The sequence below is a fragment of the Equus przewalskii genome, chromosome 30, assembly GCF_037783145.1.
Source record: "Equus przewalskii isolate Varuska chromosome 30, EquPr2, whole genome shotgun sequence".
Classification (NCBI taxonomy): Eukaryota; Metazoa; Chordata; class Mammalia; order Perissodactyla; family Equidae; genus Equus; species Equus przewalskii.
Genome location: NC_091860.1, coordinates 23,222,511 through 23,247,809, shown reverse-complemented (window position 1 = coordinate 23,247,809; position 25,299 = coordinate 23,222,511).

Here is a 25,299-nt window from a genome sequence, read left to right as displayed (position 1 = left end):
CAAGATGCTGGCAAGGCCACGCTCTCTCTGAAGGTTATAGGGGAGGATCCTTCCTTGCCTCTTCCTAGCTGCTGGTTCTTCCCAGCAATCTTGACGTTCTCTGCCTTGTAGAAGCATCACTCCAATTACAAGGGGTTTTCCTTGTGTGTCTTCACACCATCCTCCCTCTGTGCATGTCTCTGTGGCAAAATCTCCCTCTTCTTTTCAAGACACTAATCATTGGATTAGGGCTGACCTTAAATTCAGTATGACCTCATCTTAACTTGCTTACACCTGCAAAGGCCTTATTTCCCAAAAAAGTCACATGCTGACATTCTGGGTGGACATGAATTTTTGGAGATAGTATTCAACCCAGAACAATCTGTTTTTCTCTCTTTTGTATATCTGTGCTTATACATAAAGAGTAACACTTTTTGTGACTCCTCAAGATCCAATTTATACCCCACTGGGGGTAATGTAGCCCCTAATAAAACATGCATGCCGTAAGACAGGGTAAGCAAAGAAGGGTCTATGGGTCAAATCTGGCCTCTCACTACCTTTGGAAATAGTTTCATTGGCATAAGGCCACACCTATTCATTTGCATAATGTTATGGCCGCTTCTATGCTGTATCTGCAGCGTTGAGCAGTGGCCACAGAGATTTTCTGGCCCACAAAGCCTGAAATATTTACTATCTGGCCATCTACAGAAAATATTTGTCATGCCCAGCTGTAGAGCATCAGGCCCTGAGAATTAGACGTAGAGAAGTATTTTAGTTCAGAGTGATAACTTATCAAATAATATCTTCACTTTATGATTTCATAATATTCACAGGGCCTTGGGTATTGTCATACGGGGATGTTCATTACAGTGGAACAAAGGAAAGTCAGCAGAGGTCAAGCTAACTCCAGGAGGTTATTTAGGTGGAAGGGTGTTTTTGGATATTATGAGCTTAGATGGAATTGATCAGGTCAAGGGTTTTAAATAATATCAGGAGAAGCAAGCCAGTTGCACAAAGCAGGGAGATTGAATATAAAGTCTGGGTATTTGCTTAGATGAGAAATGGGAAAACTTTGGTTTAAAAAGGCAGGAACCATGAAACAAAGATAAGCCAATATTAATAAAATAATCATTGTTAAGAAAAATAACACTAATAGCTAAAAGGTATATGAAATGAATTTTTTACCTGGCATTGTCCTAAGACCTCTCAACGCATTTATTCATTAAATCTTCAAACACAATGAGTTGAATATCATTATAATAATAACGATATTAAAAATATCAGCAAAAGGACTTAGCATTTATTGACTATTCTGTAACATAACCAAACCTCAGAAATAACCTCTGAAGACAGTTTATTTCCATTTTATAAATGGGAAACTGATGTATAGAGAAGGTACTTGCACAAAATCACAGAGCTATACCCACCAAGGCCAAGATTTGAACCCAGGTTTGTCTGACACTAAAGTGGACTTTGTTCCACATTTCCTCAAATGCACACTACGAGTGTAGATAGAAAGTAGAAACCAGGAAGCCAATAAAAGTAGAAGAACTAATGAGCAAAAAAAAAAAAAAAAAAAAAAAAAAATGGCAATAGGGGAAAGTATTGTGATTTCTTTTTCTAAAACAGGAGTCTTTTCTTTCTGCTTTGCTGTTGTCATCCACATTCTGCTTGGGCTTCCAAAGTCTCGTAAGTATGTTTTTGTATACGCTGACAAATTCCAGTTAAAATGACATAAAGACATATCTTCATGGTGATTCTTAAAAGTAGTCACAAATTTTTTCATTTCTGATTAAATGACACCTACTGATAGGATTTTAGAGTGATAAGAATTTTAACTGAAATAGAAATACTCAATTCTGCCCCACCATCTCAGTCTTATCAAGAAAAAAAATGAAACATTAGCGTTTCATTCAATTTATTTAACACATATTGAATATCTTCACTGTGCCTGGTATCTGATTCTGCTCTTCCCTGTTGGATAGACCAGGAGAGTGCAGTCTCTGCTGGGCTAACCCACAAGGGATGGCAGAGTCGGAAGCAGAGTGTCTCTGAACTGTGTCTGATAAAAATATCTACCCTATATTTTTAAGAGGTGAAAATCGGTGATACATATACGGTGTTTGGAGGAATACTTGGCACAACGTAGGTTCTCAAAAACAATTGGTATTTTTTAAAGGGAAACAAGAGCTAAAGGAACAAGCTGGGAAAGCATCTTGGTCAGAGAAACCAAAGTCAAGGGAAGTAGAAGGAAAGCCTAGAGGGAATCCAGGCGAAGTGTTCCTACTGAGTCTCTCTGTTTCTAGTCTGAGTCACAACCATTTCTGGATGTTCTATGACCGCAGATTATCTTTTACAGTACCCATCCGTAAGCACTGTCTGGCCTAGCAGTGGTAGATAGGGTAAAAGAACGATGTGAGCGTGTAGGAAAGTACAGCTAACTCTAGAGCAAGGAAAAATAGGAATTCATATTTGACTCTCCTCAGTGGATGCTCTTTCAGGTAGATTAATTTAGATGCTACTGATTACAGATTTTCCGTGTGTGTAATAAACCTTGGGTGAAGTGCTACATAGTAAGCATTTGATGTCTCCCAAAGATGTTCAAGCCCTAATCCCCAGACCTGTGAGTATGTTACCTCACATGGCAAAAGGGACTTTGCAGGTGTAATTTAGCTAAGAATCTTGAGATGGAGAGATCGCTCTGAATTACCAGGTGGGCCCAATGCAATCACGAGAGTTCTCATAAAAGAAAGAAGAAGTCAGGGGAATCAGAGTCAGAGAAGGAGATATAAAGACAAAAGCAGAGAAAGTGATGCAGCATGAGAAGGACTTGACCAGCCACTCCTCGCTCTGAAGGTGGAGAAAGGGGCCAGAAGCTAACGAATGTGGGCGGCCTCTAGGAGCTAGAAAAGACAAGCAAATGAATTATGCCCTAGAGACCCCAGAAGGAATGCAACCTTGCCAACACCTTGAATTTAACCAAGTGAAACTCATTTTAGGCTTCTGACCTTGAGATTGTAAAATAATATGTGTGTTTCTTTAAGGCTCTAAGTTTGTGGTAAGCAGCAACACGAAACTAAGAAAAGCCACCCTCTCTATCCCAGGGCATGTCAGCAGACACAATGGCCTCAGCCTTCTTCAGGGTCCACTCAGATGTCTTAGATAATTTTTCTTCTAACATCTAAGATAGGTAGAAGATTGCTCTTCACAACCTTAAATATAATTTGTATGGCCAAGCAGGAACTCATCGAGTGTGATACTTTAGAGCAGAATTAAAGTCTGCGAGGGTCCAGATTGTCAAATTCTTTGCCAAAGAGGAAGTCTCACGTGCTTCTTTGTCCAGATGTAACATATGATGGAACTAAAAGCATGCAGTGCTTCTGGGACTCACTCTGTAGGTCTGATTCTATCTGCAGTATTTTGCATGGGTGTATTTGCATTTCAGACTGCAAAGTGCTGTCACCTCCACCCCCTCTTCCAATACTGCCTGTTGAAAGTTATGGATGGAAAGTAAATAAGAAAGGCTCAAGTAGGTGGAGATGACGGTGTAGAAGGAAGACATATTTCTGAGTGTTTCACAGTTTATGTCTCACATCATGAAGATGGGCAGAAGCGGTATGGAAATTCTTGGATTTCTGTTTGATATAGCCACTGTGCTCCAAAACTGTGCCATTCAGTAGAGGAAAGCCAGAGGCTTATTTAATTCATTCCCCATCAGCCAGGGTCTTCTATCTCACATACTGTTGCTTTCAACCTCAGTCCATTCCCACTTAGAAATTCTTTAAGATGCCACCATAGGTCTCTTGTTAGCCTTTGTTCCTAGTGCTCTTGTACATTTTCATCCTTTAAAAAATTTACACCTTCATGGAAATCTGAAAGGAGGCACATAAATCACGATTCTATCATATTAACATACAGTTACTTCCCTTTATTTGAATTTATTTTTAAAATCAAGGGAAATGTTTTTGTCCATGGTCAAAATTTATATGAAATGTCTTCTAAAAAGTTAGGATTTGGACCATTGTGTCCTCTCATGTCATTCCGCAAATTCTGCAGCCATTATTGCATGGGAAATTTGTTATCACATCCCTGTGCTTAAAGCAGAATTAGGTATACAGTGAGTTCATTTTGGACCACCTCCAAAAGCTTTCATTTCTGCAGAAAAAATCTGTATCACCCACAGACAGATAAGGACTTTCAGGATTTCTTTGTCATAACTGTGTTGTGTCTGCCCATTCCATCAAATTTCTCTATGACAGGCTTTCTCAATCCTGATGCAACTGACACTTTGAGAGAGATGAATAATTCCTTGTTGTGGAGAGCTGAGCTGTCCTATACTTCGTAGAATATTTAGTAGCATCCCTGGTCTCTACCCACTAGATGCCAGTTATACACTCCCTTCCTCCCCCAACTAGTATGACAACAAAAATTGCTTCCAAACATTGACAGATGTCCCTGGAGGGGGCAAAATTATCTCGAGGTGAAAACCACTGCTATATAAAAATTAGCATCAAAAGGAAATGATGGTTTTAGGTCTTGATTCTATTCTGATACTGCTATCTAAAAGGTGTGTTCTAGCCACAGAGAGAAAATGCCTATGAATGAAATGAGAAAGCTGTTTATTAAGCTCTGTAACACCTTGGAAACCAAACAAAGCTCCCCTTGGAATCTTAAAGTGCTCGACACACAGGGGAGGAATCCAACTGCTTCTTCCTTCACCACAGACTGAGAACTGACAGCTCCAGTGAGCACAGTGGTCAGCAGAGATGTACACCCATGGATTACTCAGAACAGGAGGAGGGGAGGTGGTATAGGACAAACCCTGGACTAACGGCAGCACTGGTAATCAGCAGCAAGGAGTCAGAAGCTACAGAAGCAAGTATTAACAGTGGCACTGGGATATAGCAACTAACACATGGACGGAAGATGCCTAAAGCTAAATATCTAAGGCACATAGAAATAATAGTGGTTGGTAGCATCTTAAATGGCCAGAGTGAGCTCTGATCCCAAATTGAGCTTAGATCACAAGAGGTGACTTATAGGAGAAGCAGTGCTTAGGGGATAAGGAGCAATGATTTGCAACGATACTAAGGACAAGTGATTCAGCTCCTGAAATAGCCCAAAAATATTTGAAGGGGTGGGAGAAGATACCTTAAAAAAGGCTTAAGTCCTGAATAAGTAAGTAAGAGAAATAAAATAGCAAGAATTTGCATTAAAATTTAAAATAGGATCATTTGAATCCTTAGGCTGGTGAGAACTAAGGAAAATAAGATTATGTGCAAATCAATGAACTATCACTTAAAAAGAATGTTTTTAGGCACCTTATGTGCTACAAATACATGAATTCAGGAATTCAAACTAGTAATAAAAATTAAAGTTCTAGAAAAATTTTAGTGACTCTTCACTATACTTCGTGACTACCAAGAAAGATTCAAAATTGCTTAGTAAGTCATGGAGTTGTCTTTCCTCATTTTAATAATTTATTCTTAAATGAACTTATGGTTCTATGTTATTAGTGTCTTTTGAAGGTAAAATGCAATTATTCATGAGTGATTGTGTTATTCATGAAGACTGGCACACATAGTTTAATATATAGTTAAAGTACAATGGTTTCAAACATGGAATATTAAGAAAATATACTGAAGTGTTCAGATAAGTTAGGGAAATCACAGCTAATCGACCTCACTTAGCATATAGTATCAACTATTTAGTGACCCGATAGGAATCTTTAACAAATAGTGCAAATCTTATAGATGTAAACAGTGGTAATGTGAGACTTCTTAATATGGCATAGTGACCATACATACTTATTTCTTCTCCTTTAAATTCCATTAGGATGACAGTAAGGTGATAAGGCTATAAATTCACAAAGGTAAAGAGAAAAAGAGACAGCAGCACATAAGTCATAACAATTTTCAAGATGTAAATAAGATGGAAGAGCAATCAGTCACTTGGATAGAGGAGGAAGTTTTAACTTGAGTGGCTACAGAGGTTGATACCAATAAGAGGCAAATTTACTTTTTCCCATAGAATCTTCCAAATGCTCAGGAATTGAAGACCCAATTCACCCCAGGAAGAGTAGGTCAGATGCTAAACTGAAAACATAGAAATTGGTTGAAAATATGGCTACGGAATGATGAGACCAGATCTTCCCTTCTGTTAGTGGGAGACTGGAAAAATTGAGCAAAGAGACTTTGGTGCTATGACAGACAAGATAGTGAAGGGACATGGGAGAAGACATGTTGCAGGTAGGGAGAAGAAGAGATATGTTTTGAAAGTCAAGATTAAATGAAAATGTACGTAGACAATTGGGCATCCAGCTCTCTTGCTCTACCCATTTCTAGAATGGAAGTAGCTGGGAAGATAGCTCATCCTAACTAGAGAAACTAAACCACCTCAGAGAAAGAGACTTCTATATATTAACAATTGCATTTTATCCTCAATAAAAAATACACTAGCTTATCACAGCATGCACAGTACAATAAACCCAATGATCGATAAGCGTTGACCACTTACATAGAAATTCCAATCAAATTTTTAGTGTCTCACTCTTAAAAATGGATTTCCCTTATAAAACTCCTAGAAGATAACATATGGGAAAACCTGGATGACCTTGGGTATGAAAATACATTTTTAGATACAACACCAAAGACACGATCTATGAAAGAAATAACTGATAAGCTGGACTTCATTAAAATCTTCAGCTCTGTGAAAGACAATGTCAAGAGAATTAGAAGACAAGTCCGGAATGAGAGAAAATATTTGTAAAAGACACAACCAATAAAAGACTGTTATCCAAGATATACAAAGAACTCTTAAAAATCAGCATTAAGAAAACAAACTACTCAATTAAAAAATGGGCCAAAGACCTTTGCAAATACCTCACCAAAAGATATACAAATGAAAAATAAGCATATAAAAAGATGCTCCACATATGTCAGTAGGGAAATGCAAATTAAAATTATCACACATTAAAAGGTCTAAAATCCAAAACACTAACAACACCAAATGATGGCAAAGATGTGGAGCAGCAGGAACTCTCATCCAGTGCTGATAGGGATGCAAGGAGGTACAGCGGCCTCTGATGTTGATAATGTAGGAGGCTATGCATACATAGGGAAGGGAGTATATGGGAAATCTCTGTACCTTGCTCTCAATTTTGTTGTGAACCTAAGACTGCTTTAAAAAAATAAAGTCAAAAGAAAGGAAATAAAAATGCTATAAATATACTCTAAAATATTCATGGGAATGAGAAATGAACAAGTAGAGGGATTGGTATTAAATTATAATTATGAAAATTGAGTAGCGACATGGAAAATACTTATGATATAATGTGAAAAAAATTCCACATACCAAATAAAGGATTCCCAGAATTTTTAGTATAGAAAAACAGAAGACAGAGAAGAATTTTTAAAAAACCAGAGTAAATATAGAAAATGGTGGGAAGAAAGGACAACTTAAAAAAAAGTCAATTATAATTACTGTTTAGAGAGACAAGATATGAAATGAATATAAGATGCTCCAAAAAAGAATCAAAGAACAAGAATAAACTCTTGACAATTAAAAATAGAATACTTCAGTTTTCTGGTTCCAGGAAGATGCAATAGATATACTTTCTCCAGTTCCTCCTGCTAAGTACAACTAAACAACCTGAACATTATATATAAGTTAAACGAAAGGAGACTCTGAAAGGTGGAGAAATAAGGCAGATAGACTAAGGACCGTGGAACACAAGGAACAACACAGTCATGAAATTCCTTGATTTCCTTTTTGTCTCATATATCCCAGACTGGGTGTCAGAGATGCTTGTGACTGGAGAATATCAACAGGTGCAGAAAAAACACACACACACAAACAAGGAAAGCCTTTTCTTTCTAACTAAAAGGTGATAAAGAGGGACCCTAACAAAACGGAAAAATTTTAGACAGTAACTGTCTTACTCTAGACAAACACCAAAGAAAAACTTTAGTCCTACTCCCACCACTGCCAGCAAATGCCACATGGAGCCTAGACTTCCACCCTTGTCAGGCTGTAACAAAGTACTCCCAACCTCCACGGTATCAGTGGAGATAACCTGGGAGACTGGACTTCCAATCCCCATTCAGTGGTAATGAGGTACCCTTCTTCTCCCTGTTGGGATGGTGTCAGAGAAGAGCTAGTGGAGAGTAATTACTTTCATCCTGTTCAGCAGTAGCAAGGCAAAGAACAAGGGAAATTTAGAACTGAATGAGAAAAGAACATGAACAGATTTCAACATTAAGATAACATAAATATTAGAATTACCTGACAAGGTTTTTAAAGCAGCCATAACAAAAATGCTTCAAAGAGCATTTACAAACACAGCTGAACAAATGAAAAACTAGGAAGTCTCTGCAAAGAAACAGAAAGCATCAGGAAAGAAATTAAAGACATAAAGAACAACAAAAAGGAAATTTTAGAAAAAAATACAATAATCAAAATTCAAAAATTCAGTGGATGGACTCAACAGCAGAATGGAGAGGAAAGAGGAAACAATCTGTTACTTTGAAAAGAGAACAATAGAAATTATCAATCTAAACCACAGAGAGAATTTAGACCGCAAAAACAAAAAACAGCACCTCACGAACCTGTGAGACTATAACAAAAATCTTGTGTCATCGGAATCCCAGAAGGGGAGAGTAAAATGAATGAAATTGCAAAATATTTTTTAAATGATGACTCAAAACTTCCCAAATTTGGTAGGAAGTATAAACCTACAGATTCAAGAAATTGAGTAATCTGCAGACAGAATAAACCCAAAGGAATCCACGCCAAAGCACTTTATAGTGAAACTTCTGAGAATGACTGACAAAGGAAAACTCTTGAAAGAAGCCAGAGAAATGATGCTTTACTTATAAGAAAAAAACAGCTCCAAGACAGCAGATTTCTCATCAGAAAACATGATGACCAGAAGGAAGCACCACAATATTTTTCAGGAGCTAAACAAAAAGAACCATTAACTTTAAATTCCATATTTGGTGAAAATATCCTTCAGGAATGAAGAGGAAATCAAGACTTTCTCAGATGAAGGAAAACTAAGAGAATTTTTTGCCAACAGACCTACCTGAAAAGAATGGCAAATGAGGGTCTTTAAACAAATAAGTAATGACAAAAGAAGAAATCTTGAAACTTCAGGAAGAAAGATAAAATATAGAAAGAACAAAAATATGGATAAATGCAAGGTTTTCTTGCTCTTCTTGAGTTTTCTAAATGATGTTTGAAGGTTGAAACAAAAATTCTATCACTCTCAAATGTGATTCTCAAAGTATGTAGAGGTCATATTTTTTAAAACTAATTATATATGGGGAAACATAAAGGAACATAAAGAGAAGTAAGATTGCCATGCTTCACTTAAGTGGGTAAAATGTCAATACAAGACGACTTTTATAAGTTATGAACATATGGTATGATATCTAGAACAATGATTACAAAGCTACACACAGAAATATACTCAAAAATACCATAGATATATCAACATGAAATTCTTTTTAATGTTTAAGTAAGCAACTGGAACACAGGAAGAAGAAAACAGAGAAACAAAAATCAGTGTAAACAGAAAACAGACCTAAACCTTAATATATCAACAATTACATTGAATGTAAATGGTCTAAATATGCCAATGAAGATGCATGTGCAGAGTGGATTAAAAAAATGACCTAACTATATGTCACCAACACTTCAGCACAATGATATATGTAAGTTAAAAGTAAAAAGTTGGGAAAAGTATATCATCAAAAATTAATCAAAGGGAAGCAACTATATCTATGTTAATATCAGATAAATAAACATCAGATTGAAGAAAATTACCAGCAACAGAGCAGAACATTGCACAATAAAAAAGGGTCAATCTCCCAAGAAGATATAACAATCCTCGATGTAGATGCCCCCCAAAACGGAGTTGCAATATGTGAAGAAAACTGCTAGAAGTGAAAAAAGAAATCAATAGATCCGTAATTGTAGCTGGAGATTTAATACCTCCCTTCTCAACAATTGATAGAATGATTAGACAGAAATCAGCAGTTGTAGAAGAATTTAATTGTCATCAATCAACAGAATCTAAACAACATTTATAGAACACTCCACCCAACAACAGCAAAAACCAAATTCTTGTCAAGTGCCCATGGAACATATACCAAGATAAACCATACCTTGGATCATTAAACAAATAGTAACTAACTAAAAAAGTTGAAACCTTACAGAGTATGCTCTCTGACCATAGAGAAATCAGACTACAAATCAATAACCAGAAGATAACAGGAACATGTCCAAACTGAACACCACATTCCTGAGTAGTCCATGGGTCAAAGAGGAAGTCTCAAGTGAAGTAAAGAAAATATAATGACCTGGATGAAAATAAAAACACACACAAAATATCTTTATGGGATGAAGCCAAAGCAGCACTGGTAGGGAAATTTATAGCAATTCATGCTTGCATTAGAAAATAGGAAAAGTATCAAATCAATAATCTAAGTTTCCAACTCAAGGAACTAGAAAGGAAAAGAAAATGAATAGAAAGCAAGCAGGAAAAGGAATTAATAAAGATTTGAGCAGAAATCAATGGAATTGAAAACAGAAAAACAATAAAGCAAAATCTAGTTCTTTGAAAATACCAATAAAATTAATAAAACCTCTGGCAAGATGAACAAGGAAAAAAAGAGAGACAACACAAATTACTAATAATAGGAATGAAAGACGAAATATCATTACAGATTCTACAAATACCAAAAAATAAGAAGACAACACTGCATACACTTCTATACACTTAAATTTCATAACTTAGATGATATGGACCAATTCCTCAAAAAGCACAAACTACCACAACTCACCCAATGTAAAATAGTTAATCTGAATACTCCAATAACTATTAATAATTGAACTTGTAGTTAAAAATCTCCCCAAAAAAGGCATCACTAGGCCCAGGTAATTTCACCAGAGAATTCTCTCAAACATTAAAGGAAGATGTAGCACCAATTCTACACTACCTCTTCCAGGAAACAGAAGAGGAGGAAAACTTCCCACATGAATTTATGAAGCTAGAATTACCCTCGTACCAAAACAAAACAAAGACAAGAAAGGGAGAGTGGGAAGCAGGGAAGGAGCAAGTAAGGAAAATAACAGCCCAATGTTCTCCAAGAATACAGATGAACAGATGAAATTATTAACAAAATATTAGCAAGTAAAGTTCAGAAACATATACTAAGAATTGTACATCATGATCAAGTGGGATTTATTCCAGGGATACAAGGCTGATTGAATGTTTAAAAGTCAATCGATGTAGTCTACCATATTAACAAGCTAAAGAAGACAAATCATGTGATTATATCAATTACTGCAGGAAAATCATTTCATGAAATTTAACACACAGTCAAGATTAAAACAAAAACTGAAAAAAATAGGAATAGAGGAAAACTTCCCTAATTTGGTAGAGAACATTTACAAAATACCCACAGTTACTGTTATGCTTAATGGTAAAAGACTGAATGCTTTCCCCAGAAGACCAGGAATAATTATGTCCACTCTCACCACTTCTCTTCAAAATAGTACTGGAACTAATAGCCAACACAATAATATTAGAAAGGAAGAAATAAAACTGTCCCTATTTGCAGATGACATTATGGTTTCCGTAGAAAATCCCATGAAATAAGTAAATGAATAAATAAATAAATGCAATAATGAAATAGCTAAAAAAGAATGAAATATCAAATGCTGGAAAAAATGCAAAGTAGAGGGATCCATCATGTATTGGTGATTGGAATGTAAAATGGTATAGCCACTGTAGAAAATATTTTGGCAGTTCCTTAAGAAGCTAAACATAGTCTTACCAAAGGGCTCAGCAATTTCACTCCTGGGCTATCCCAGAGGAATGAAAACTTATGTTTACACAAAAAGCTGTACAAGATTGTACACCTGTATCATGGAATACTGTTCAGCAATAAAAAAGAATAACTCAACAACTTACCTGGTCGCCATGCTGTGTTAAAAAAGTGCCAATCTCAAAAGATCACATACTGTATGATTCCATTTATAATACATTCTCAAAATGACAAAATTATCCAGATGGAAAACAGATTAATGTTTGCTAGGCTTAGGGATGGTGGGAAGAAGGGCATGAGTCATAGGGTAAACATCTAAATGGGTAGCGCAAGAGGAATCTTTGTGGTGATGGAATAAATTTGTATTTTGATTGTGTTGGCATTTACACAAATCTACACATGATATAATGATATAGAGCTGTACGTACACCTTGTCCCAATGCCAGATTCCTGCTTTTTGATACTTTTGATGCTTTGTACTTTCACTAGGTAAGATGTAAGCATTGGGAGAAGTGGGGTGAATGGTACTTTTCTGTGCTATCTTTGCAACTTCTGTGAATTTATAAATATTTCAAAATAAAAGTTAAGAAAAATTGTGCCCTCACTTTTAAGAAAAGAGCTTTAACATAAAACTAAGGAAGGCTCTTGAAAAGTAAGAGAAACAAAGATAGAAAATAAGAAGAAAAAGATAGAAACCATGGATCTAAATAATGGGGTAAACATCCCATTAAAAGGAATCACAGAAGAGAAGACATGGAAAACAGATGAGAAGGAATCATTAAAGAAATAATGCCAGCAAAATTTTCAGAATTCAAGGGTATACACTCCTAGATTCCCAAGTTCTACTGAGTGTTCATCATCACAAATGAAAAAATGTTCAAACCATATTACATTATTATAAACTATCAGGGCATCAGTTAACAAAAAGATAAGAAGAGTCTTATGAATGACGCTGGAGGTTCAGGTTTGCCTCACTTTCCTTAAATCTCTGGAGCAATTAAAATGTTGCAAACTATTTGTTAACACACATAGATGGTAAATTAAGTCACAGCTGAATTTCCATGTAGTTTTCCTTTAGTGGATGAGTGTGAGATCTATTGTACAAGCCACAGAACTGTGTACAATGACGCTTAGTGCGTTTGTTCAATAAACTTTACAATGGGCCATCTCCTAGTTCAGTATTACCTTCTGTATGTATTTAGACTAGATCATATGTAATTCAGGAGCATATACTTTTTGTGTAGGATAATTCAATATTTCTCTTTATTTGTTTTTGGCCTTTGGTCACCTCACTATATTTTATAGATAATTTATCAATATTTATGTGGATCACTATTTTGCTACCTGGATAACTTCTGAGAATATAATATAACATGGAAAAGTAGAATTGAGCAGATGAGGTAAAAAGAAAAGGTAAAAAAAATTAAGCAAATCTACTAGTTTAAATAAAGGAATAAAAATAGAAATCGGGGGCCAGCTCAGTGGCTCAGCGTTTAAGTTCACACGTTCTGCTGCAGCGGCCTGAGGTTCGCCGGTTCAGATCCCGGCTGCGGACTTGCGCACCGCTTGGCAAGCCATGCTATGGCAGGCATCCCACATATAAAGTAGAGGAAGATGGGCATGGATGTTAGCTCAGGGCTAGTCTTCCTCAGCAGAAAGAGGGGGATTGGTGGGGGATGTTAGCTCAGGGCTAATCTTCCTCAAAAAAAATAAAACCAAAAAAATCAAAAAAGATGGACTAGCAAGTGCTGGTCATTCCAGCAGAAATATGAATATGAACCTCTATCTTTAAAAAACAAAAGTACAACATACTGAAACTATGTGTGGCATATGAATTGTGGCATATGAAAAAAACCAGAATTTAATTTGTCTACCTACAAATAAAAAGCCTCTTAAATTGAAAGAATTAAAATCTGAATCTTTCCATAAAGAGCAAAATTTACGTCCAACTGTTACTGCCTAGGTTTCTGGTAATAACATTGTGATCTATACAATATATAAGCACATAAAATTTGAATATACAAGATTTACACCGCAGACTATTATAATGCCAAGGAAGATTTCAGTATTTATGAAGCCAATAAGACTAGTTTAAAAGCTTGGCAAATATATTTATGGACACACTCAGGTGACAGTCTGTATTGCAAACAGCAGTTCAGTGTGAAATAACCCAATAAACTTTAAATGTGGGCATGTAATCTTACTTCCCCTTATAATAACAGTTTAAACACCAGATTGAGGGAGCTTTAAAAACATAAACATATCACAGAGGATTTTGTTTTTTAAATCATGTGCAATTATTAAAGAATAAATTCCAGAGGCCATTAAATTTCATTACGACAATGTGGATTTTAAAGAATCTTTTACACCAAAAGGCAGGTAAAAATTGGGAATATAAGTCATGTGAATATCAGAGATAACTTAAGGATGAAGAATTGTCGCCAGAAGTGTTTGGCCACTCTCCCAAGATCACACAATGAATTTCTATCAGTCAGTACGAGACCCCAAGGTTCCTAACATCAAGACCATCTTGAAGGAAAATTGTCGAGTCCTTATTTATAACGTGTGTGGCGGCAGAGAAAACCTAATGCATTCTTCAACTTTATTCCCTCTACCTTTTGGGCACTCAACAAGATTATATTTCCTCATCTCCCCTGCAATGAGGTGAGACAGATGACTGAATTCTGAGGAATGACATGTGGGTAGATGGTGCACGTCATTTATAGGCCATTACCTGAAGCTTCCCAAATAGCCATCCGTGCTGGCTGTCTGCCTTCTCTGCAGAAAAGAAGGCAGAACTAGTAATAGGAATGGGGTTTCCTGGGTGACTGCTGTCCCATTGCCCGCTCCCCTGCCATTTCATTACCCACATTACACTCTGATGTGAGCAAGAAATAAACCCTCATTTTGTGGAGCCGAAGTTATTTTGGGAGCTGCTATGGAAGTTAATCTAAATACACTAGGAACCATCTCATTCATTTTTTGACAGAAAAAAAGTACTTTCAGAATTTTAATATAAAATGCATCACTTAACATCCACTAGGATGGAAATAAGCAACAACAACAAAAAAAAGTGGACCATAACAAGTATTGACAAAGAGGTGGAGAAATTGGAACCCTCATACACTGCTGGTGGGAATGTAAGTGGATGCAGCTGCTGTGGAAAACAGCTTGGCACTTCTTCAAAAAGTTCAATATAGAGTTACCGTATGACTCAGCAGTCACGCTGGGAGGTACATACTCCCCCAAGAAAGAAAACATGTCCATACAAATATTTACACGTGAATGTCTGTAGCAACATTGTCCATAATAGCCAACAATGTGGACCCGGTAATTCCACACTGAGGTATTCACCCAAGAAAATTGAAAGCATATGTTCATACAAAAACTTGTAAATGAATGTTCACAGGAGTGTTACTCATAATACACAAGTGGAAATAACTCAATGTCCATCAACTGATGAATGAATAAAAAAACATGTATAGCCGTACAATGAAATACTGTTTACCAATAAAAAGGAATGACGCACTCAATTATGCTATAGTGTGGTTAAACCTCAAAAACATTATGCTCAGTGAAAGAAGCTGTCACATATTGTGTGATTCCATCCATATAAGATGTCTAGAATGGACAAATCTATAGAGAGAGAGAATAGCTTAGTGGTTGCTTAAGGATGAGGAGGGGGCCTGAGGAGGGGAATGGAGAGTGACTCTAATGGGAATGGGGTTTCTGTAGGGGAGATGAAAAGAAAATGTTTTAAAATTAGATTGTGTTGATTGTTGTCCAACACAGGGAATACACTAAAAACATTATATCTCAATAAAACATTCTTTTAAAAAGCAGGAGAGGAGAGCGGGAACATTATCAGTTGTCCAGATGATAGCTTCTTGCTGGAATACATCATATTGCAAAGCTAATATTTTATTTCGCATCTTAGACTAAGAAAGGATTTCAAGCCAGGAATTTTTCTGACGCCTCTGTTCTCTGTGGCAACTTCCTCAATGCCTCCGAAACGGATGAAACTTGCCACAATGGACTTGACCTTACACTTTCTCTTCTGATTTCAGTCTTGTCAACCACCCCTACAAACTGCTGGCCAGCAGCAGGCTTCTAGCCCCTCAGAGAGGAGGGTCCCTGGTCCTAGAAACTGGAAAGACAGCTGTGCAACCCCCTCCCCTGGCTCATCACTGGAAACGGTGGACAAGAGCACATATTTTAAGACAGACCAACTAGCTGTTCAGAAATAAATTGCACTTTGAAATCACAAATCCTAAAATATGTGCTAACGGCTTTGTAGGGAGGTAGGTGTCGGGCTGGAGGAAAAGTGAGGCGATTGTTAGCGGGGGCTTGAAATATAGGAAAGAAATTGCTCCTGGAGGCAAGAGAAAGGATATACCCGCAAAATAACATAGAAGACAAAAAATCCTAGAAGATCTACCTAACGAACATGTGAATCTGGTTCAAGACATTTCCAGACGGAGAAAGTCCAAAATGGCTTCTTGTAGTTTCCAGCTCTGCCCAGCTTCTGTCGGGGTGTATCTGAGTAAGATCACAGCTCACACCACGTGGGGCATAAGGAATGCCAAGCTGAGCACTACACAAATTCCCCACCCACAGAGCCATAAGAAAAAAACTAAATCATCACTGTTTTAAGCCACGAAGGTTTGAGATTATTTATTACATAGCAATAGGTCACTGGTACAGACCACGAACAAATCCCGACTAAGGAATGTTTTCAGCATGCTGGTCCCCAAGACTGGTCTTCCAAAGATAAAAAGGAGCATACCCGCTAAGCTGCAAATGCCACTGAGGACAAATGGGTTGCAACAAAACAAACAACAACATAAAACCTTACAAGGTGGAAATAAATTGTGCTTTTGGATCATTCATACCCCTAATCACGGTTCTTAGGTGACTTATTTATAACAAAGTCTCTCTCATTCCTCCCTTTATTTATTTATTTTCTTGAGGAAGTTTGGCCCTGAGCTAACATCTGCTGCCAATCCTCCTCTTTTTGCTGAGGAAGACTGGCCCTGAGCTAACGTTGGTGCCCATCTTCCTCTACTTCGTATGTGGGACGCCTACCACAGCATGGCTTGCCAAGCAATGCGTTGGTCCGCACCCAGGATCCGAACTGGCAAACCCCAGGCCTCCAAAGCAGAACGTGCAAGGTAACCACTGGGCCACCAGGCCAGCCCCTCATTCCTCCCTTTTGAAGAACTAGGGGAAAAATATTCCAGGCACCCTTCAAGCTTCAGGAACATTCCGAAGGCCTTGCGGCAGTTTGATGCTGCTGCCTGAACTTCTTGTGAAAATGTTTTTGCTTGTCTGTTTTTCTTTGAGAAGAGAATAAAGTGTTGTGTGGTAGGTACCAGTGGATCTTCCTTTTTCAGGCAAAATGTGTGCCAAGGAGCTGCTTCCTGCAGTTGTGTTATCTAAATGAGTGTCCTAGATAATGATCATCATTTTCCCCACGATTGCTCTCACGAAAAGGGAAAACCAGAAGTTAAAGGATTTCTCTAGTCTCCTCTAACTTATAATTTATCCTGAAAGCTAAAATAAAAGCATGTCCCAGATGACACTGTGGTAACCCTTTTCCGTCAGATGCTCCTGTATTTTCAGTTTCATAGCTGTATAACCTAAAGCAAATACACCTACTCCGGAGAAAATAATTGACTCGGTATTAGCATTTGTCACCATAAACTAACTTCTGATTGTCAAATTATTTGTAAAAGTTTTTTTATTCTTAAGGAATATATGGAAGAGGAAGGAAGAGGGGTAGGAAAAGAAAACACAGAGATGAAAGGATCCAAATGCTCTGCCTACTTTTTTCTCTTTGTGTTTGCATTAATTTAAATGAAAATTGGGTCTGGTGGTCCACTCCCTGGTCTAATTGCTGTTGGAAATTTTTTTTAAAAATGGGAAACTTGCATCTCCTCAGACTAGTCTGATAGAAAGTGTAGGAAAGGCTATGCAAAATAGAGAAAGACTCTTGCTTCCTCTTTTCTACTTATTTACAAACCTAGAATATAAAACTTATTTTCAAAAACATAAAAGGAATAAAATTCTTAATATGGTATATAAATTGCCCTTACCCATAAATGTAAATACTACTTTAGCATTTAGTAAATATGTACTTTAGGAGACCCCTTTTTGGAAAATATAGGTCTATGGCAAAAATGGCAAATACATTTTAATTTACATGCGTCTCTGATAAATGGATAGTGGCTCCAGCAAGGTTGGGTTACAGACCTGTCTTTGCTAGTGTGAAAGATTATCATGTTTAATTACATCTACAATTGATACAAGAGGGATGGCTGTGCTGAGAATTCGTCATTTCTGTTCTGTGAGAGTAACACCTGAATTAGACTTATAGAAAACAGAAGTCATCAACTGCAGGAAGTTAATGGGGTTAACCAACAGGAAAATAGATATTCTAACGCGAAAATGGTTTATAAATGCTTGCTCATTGGAGTGTCAGGAAACTTAATTATTTTGAAAAATGCACAACTACTTTTGCCAAAAGGCGGATATGACACAAGATCCGGCAAAGGAGAGATTTGTGAGGTGTGATACTTTTTGGCTGAATTTGAAGAGTAGCATAAATTCACTTATGCCCAATGAGAATGCTACAAAGCTTTGGATCAGGAGGCCAAAAATATATTTGTATGATGTGTAGCACAAGCACAGTTATGTATGATGAGACAATGTCCTGTGTCAATATTTGCTCTCTCAACTTGGAGAATATAAGGAGGACAGTGTTCTTTGCTTGAGGAATATCTCCTTATATTTAATACATTTACATTCTTCTTTTATCAGATAACAAAGGAAAGAATACAGAATTGCCAGAGAAATGGAGAACATAATTCATAGGGAATAAACATTCACAATAAATGTGGTCCAAAGAAGAGGAAAGAGAAGGAAGAACATAACAGGGAGTGACAAGAAGTCAAAGGAATGGTAGGAAGTAGATACAATCTCCTTGTTCAACACGGCTACCTTGAGAAAAGGGTAACACTACACCCTCCCCCCCCCCACACACACATGAATTCATTCTATAGCAAATAGGTACATGAGGTTAGCAGCATTGATTGGTGAACATAGCATATCTCAAGGTATTAATAGATATAGATGCTTATAATTCACAGAAAATGCACAAATCTAAATATAAACCATAGTCTCAGCCTCTTGGCCATTAAGACTTGGAGGAGAAAGAAACTTTAAAATACAGTAATGTTGAAAGAGTCTGTCTTCACCAATGTCTGGGAAAAGTCTTGGAGAATAAGAAAAGAGCAAACGGTGTGCCGCAATAGAAAGCTAGAAAAGCAAAGATCAGGAATAATGCATAAAAAAGAGGAGCCCTGTGAACGGACTGCAGTTGGATTAGTAAAACAGGGCAAAGTCAGGCCTGAGGACCCTGAGAGAATCTTCTACTGGAGATGGAGGAGGGATTTCAGGCAACCTCAAGAGGACTGGTTCAGATGCTACAAAATTCTCACATGAGGGCTGCACGTCCTTCAAGGCGCACTTTTCCCTGTGATTTATTCTCACAGCAAAGTGAAACTAAGTTGCTCACAGTATGAATATAAAGTTTCCCCTGCCTACAGTTCTCTTAAGAGCGGCCTATTGGAGGCCTTTGAATACTTTCAACTTATGCAGAGACCTTTTATAATAAATTGTGTTTTTCATGTTAAAAAGAAAACTTCAAAAGAAGGTGTTAACATAATTGAGGCATGATAAGTTTGACAGTAAGTGTCATTATCAGTTCCACTGACAGCTTTTTGAAGTCAAAAAATATCCTTCCTACATAGACACAAACCCTCTTGCAGTGTTTAAATAATTTTACCAACTATATTAATATTCTACAACTGCCCCTTCATTCTGAAGGTTACCCAAGTGAAATGGTTTTCATGATATTTGGGTTTTTTAATCTATTGAACAAAGGTGCAGTACTCTCTAGTATTCGATATAGAGGAAATACAAAAATTTAAAGGATGAGATGAAAGATAAAAATATGAAAAGATGCTCTCATGTTTGCCTTCTGCACACCAATGACTCACCTTGTATGCACATTAGGATGAACACTTTCCACTTTGAATATCATTGCTGCAAATAATGTGAAAAAGATGGATAAACAAGAAATCAGATAAATCCAGGTCATCAAAGCTTTGCCTAAATTTAGCATAAAACCAAGATGTGTTTTCCAAATGAACTGTTCTTATGTTTAGCCCTCCCTAAAAGGAAATCCCTTAATAGAGAAATTTATCACCTCTATATACAAGATGCTCTTAGATAAAATTTTTAATTCTTTCTTCTTGGAGTTTTTTGGATTTCTGAGTTTTGTTTTACCAACAAACTTCTAGTGCAAATATACAATAAAGCAACAAAGAACACTTAGAAAGAATTAAGTAGTGATGTGTTGGCAAGTAAATCTTGGAAGGAAAAATGTGTGATTAAAAAAGGAAAAAACAAGTAAGAGATAAGAGTGGAACAGAAAACAACACCAAACTGAAATTATGTAAAGAAAATCTGTAATTAGACAAAGCCTGATTTTTAAAACAGTACACATTACTTTGAAATACCTAGGGGAAAAGACTTAAAATCCACCAGGAAGAGAAAGTTAGGGAAGAGACCTATGACACAAATTTAGCTCAGACATATTTGTTCCCATAAGCTTTATCTTAAGAAGGGTAAAAATTAGTGAAAGTTGAAATTTTAAATTCACGGTCTCTATATAATTTTTAAGTTGGATACACTATTACGAACATTGCACTCAGAGTTTGCAGGTCTGAACCCACAAGGTCAAAGCAGGTGCTGGCAATAAAGCAAAAGAAAAGAAGAAAATCCTTCTATTGTGGGGTATGAATTGCATTGATAGAACGGTTCACTGAGCTGATGAAATCAACCAATTGCTTTGACATCTTTTGACACAATTTCCGGATACGTAATCTGGCCTACCATTTTATTAATTTTCCCATCATTCTTCAGACCTATGGGAATAAGTATTCCATTATATTTTGTCATTTCCCAAATTGAGAGATTAAGCTAAAGTGATTTAATTATTGTCCCTGCTGGCCAATCCTCCCTCTTGCTCAAGCAATACTAATCATCAATCAACACTAATCAATATATCTGGGAAACCCATCCATAAAATCAGAATAATTCTCTAAAATAATGACTTCATCAGCATATTATATCCCCTATATTTATTAATATATTCATGCAACAAATATTTATTGACATTATTGTGGATCTAGCACTTTACTAGATGTTATTCTTATACCAGCTTTACAATGGACACACAATAAAAATTGGGTAAATAAATAAATAAAAAGGTAAATAAGACGTGGAATAAACATATGTAATAGAGTGACTACAATTTAGAAAACTGAGAAAAGTCTAGTGGTGAGATTGTACATATACATAGTTAACCAAACAAATGAGCAGCTAAAGTGTTATGGAAATAAGTCCGGTTTAGAGACAAGCACACAAAATAAATATCTGAAGACATGGTTTGAGCTGTGGCTCTGCCACTTAGCACTGTGTGACCTTGGCAAGTGACCTAAAAATTCTGAATTTCAGTTTTTGATTGATTCTGCTGGAGAGAATAAAACCTACTTCCAAAGCTTTTTCTAGAAAGTGAACAAGGATTTCTAGTTCCAATAATGATGGGCCCATAATTTGGAACAATTTTCCCAGTAAAGAAACCTAGGAAATGTTTTTCAAGCCACGATCTAGGAGAACACAGCTGAGATCCAGAGAAGGGTGTCTGACGTTTGGGGATGACTTTCCCCCTGGGGATGTTTGCCAGTCTGGAAAACATCAGTAAGTATCTGAGAACCTAACAAGTTTTTGGGGTTTTGTGGACATATTTCCAGTGTTATGAGAGTGAAAATTTGAATACAGTGCTAGCCAAAGTATGGGTTATGATAAATCCCATGTGCTTTGTATTAGGATCTTGAAAGTTGCACCACAGAAAAAAAAGAATAAATTAAAAATAGAAATGAGGAGACCTATTAGAAAGCTATCGCATTTTTTCCAGGTAAAACTCAGGGCTCCAGTTAGAATGTTGGCGATGGAGGAAGAATTCTTTAAGATGGTGCAGTTGCAAAAAACTTTCCCAAGCAGATTTGCTGCTCTGTTGTTAGTAAGTAGAATAGTGAAAGCTTTGATCTTCCCAGAGAGAGGTTAGGAAAACTAGCCCATCTCTAGAGTAATTCCCAAGCACGGATTTTAATGACAACCAAGACACCAGTCTGAATGAACTTAAGCCCCAATCTAATGTTCCTAGTGTTATATAAACGTAGTTCTGCCCTAGTTTTTCTCTATATGAGGGACTCCTTTGTTTGCTAGTGTCCATTATAATTTTGAAAATGATTCCAACCCATAATATTAGTTTAATTCCAGTAGCTTAATAAAAAAGAAGTGTTGGAGTTTGCCTAGAGGCCATAAAAGATGAGGTGTCTAAAAAAGGGCTAAATGAGAGGGGATACTCGCCTCAGACTTCCTAGAATTATAGCAGAGAAGACAGCAATGATTTTCCTTTTCAATGGGAATTTTTTAAATGAATAGAGGCTGTCTTTTCTGATGCTGTCATTGCTAAAGTTATTGAGGATTTCAAGGTTAGAAATAATTATACTGTCCTGACACTATTGGAAGTAATGAAATGATGAACCATAAATGGTTTTGGTTTAAAAAATAGACTAAGATATTTTTCAAAATGCCAGTAAGTGCATATGTACATGTATGTGTGTGTGCATGCACGTATACATGTATATATACACATGTAATACACATATAGTCAGATTAGATGTATACTTTCTCTATATGTACATTAAGAAATTAGTGATTTTTTATTGAGATATAATTGACATATAGCATTATATCAGTTTCAGGTGTACAACATAATGATTCAATATTTGTATATATTGTAAGATGATCACCACGATAAATCCGGTTAACATTCATCATCACAAAGTTACAGATTTTTTTTCCTTGTGATGAGAACTTTAAAGATATATTCTCTTAGCAACTTTTGAATGTATTATGCACTGTCGGTGGGAATGGAAATTGGTGCAGCCACTATGGGAAACAGTATGGAGGTTCCTCAAAAAATTAAAACAAGAACTACCATATGATCCAGCAATACACACGTGCACACACACACACACACACATGCGCGCACAATGGAATAGGAGTCAGCCATCAAATATAAAGAGTTAATGATTTTTAATTGATTTAAGGAATTAGTATTACGCATATTAAATTCATTGTTTGCATTTGTAAAATTAGACCCTGGAAAGCTGAATTCAGGATTTAAAATTCTATTAAATGTTGAGAGGATATTTGGCTTTATAATTTAATGAAGAAACACTAACTAAGTATAATACCACTCACCACAACGGTGGCCCAAAATTTAAAATCTGGAAAATACAAGTACTGGCAAAGATGTAGAGCAGCCAGGACTCACATGGCTGGTGAGTGCGTAGCGTAAATTGGGTCAATTGTTTTGCCAAACTGTTTGATGGTGTGTACTAAAGCTGAGCGTAGCCATATTCTGTGACTCTGCAGTTCCAATCCTCACTATATACACAACAGAAATATTGCAAATGTTTGTCCAAACACATGTGGAATATTAGGTGACATGCTAGTTTTAATAGGCCTAAGCTGAAGCTACCAAAATGCCTAACAATAGTAGAATGAATGAACAAATCCTAGTTATTCACACAATGAATATTATTTGGCGTTGAGTGAATAGCCTACAATTACATACAACAATATGAGTGAACCTAACAAACATACTGTTCAAGCTTGACAATAAAGAGTATACGTCTGGTTCCATTCATACAAAATATACAAAACTAGGAAAACACAACCTATGCTTTTAAAAAGTCAGGAATAGTGGTTGCCCTTAGTGGATACTGACTCAAAGTAGCATGAAGGGGTTTTCTGGGATGCTGGTAACAATTTGTTCCTTTATCTGGGTGCTGTTATAATAATCTATGTTCTTAATTACGTATATATATTTATATAATTTTACATACATAATTAATATATAATTCTATTGATATATACATATGTGTATATATAAACACATTAATGAAGTTTTAGAAAGTATTATCAAATCATTTAACTTCTGATGTCCATTGGGAAGACAATAGCTTCATCTGAAAAATCACTAGTTGATAATCATTTCATGAAAATTAAATTCAGTAGCATGAGTGAGTCTTTTAGGGTTCTCCAGAGAAACAGAATCAATAGGAGATATATCTGTATACATACAGATGGTCCCTGACTTATGACAGTTCAATTTATGATTTTTTGACTTTATGATGGTTCAAAAGCAAGACTCATTCAGTAAAAACTGTACTTCAAATTTTGAATTGCGATCTTTGCCTAGGCTAGCGATATACGGTACAATCCTCTCTTGTGATGTTGGAAAGCAGCAGCGAGCACAGCTCCCAGTCAGCCCCGCAATCACGAGGGCGAACAAATGATACCCTTACAACCTTTCTATATCCAGACATCCATTCTTTTGTTCACTTTCAGTACAATATTCAATCAATTACGTGAGACATTCAACACTTCGTTTTGAAATAGGCTCTGTGTGAGATAATTTTGCGCAACTGTAGGCTAATGTAAGTGTTCTGAGCGTGTTTAAGGTAGGCTAGGCTAAGCTAGGATGTTAGGTAGGTCAGATGTATTCAATGCATTTTTGACTTACAATATTTTCAATTTGCAATGGGTTTATGAGAACACAATCCATTGTAAATTGAGGAACAGCTGTATAATGAGATTAACTATAAGGAAATGGCCCATGTGATTAGGAGGCTGAGAAGTCCCACAACCTGCTGTCTGCAAGCTGGAGGCCCAGTAAAGCTGGTGGCACAGTTTGAAGGTCTAAGAGCCTGAGAGCGATGGTGTAGATTCCAGTCCACGTCTGAAGACCTGAAAACCGGGAGTGCTGAGGGCAGGAGAAGATGGATGTCCCAGCTCAGTGTTCAGGCAGAGAGTGAATTCAACCTTCCCCTGGCCTTTGGTTCTATTCAAGCCCTCCATGAATCAGTTGTTGTTCGCTCACATTGGGGAAGGTTATCTGTTTTCCTCACTTCACCAGCTCAAATGCTAATCTCCTTAGTTTTTTTTTTTTAATATTTAAAATCTTCTTAAAGATTGGCACCTGAGCTAATATATTTTGCCAATCTTCTTTTTTTTCCCTTTATCTCACCAAAGCCCCCCACTACATAGTTATATATTCTAGTTGTAGGTCCTTCTGGTTGTGCTATGTGGGATGCCACCTCAGCATGGCTCGATGAGTGGTGCCATGTCTGTACCCAGAATCCGAACCAGCGAAACCCTTGGCCACAGAAGCAGAGAGTGTGAACTTAACCACTTGGCCATAGGGTCAGCCCCTGTTAATCTCTTTTGAAAACACTTTCACAGATCCACCCAGAAATAATGTCTAACCAGATATCTGGGCATCCCATGG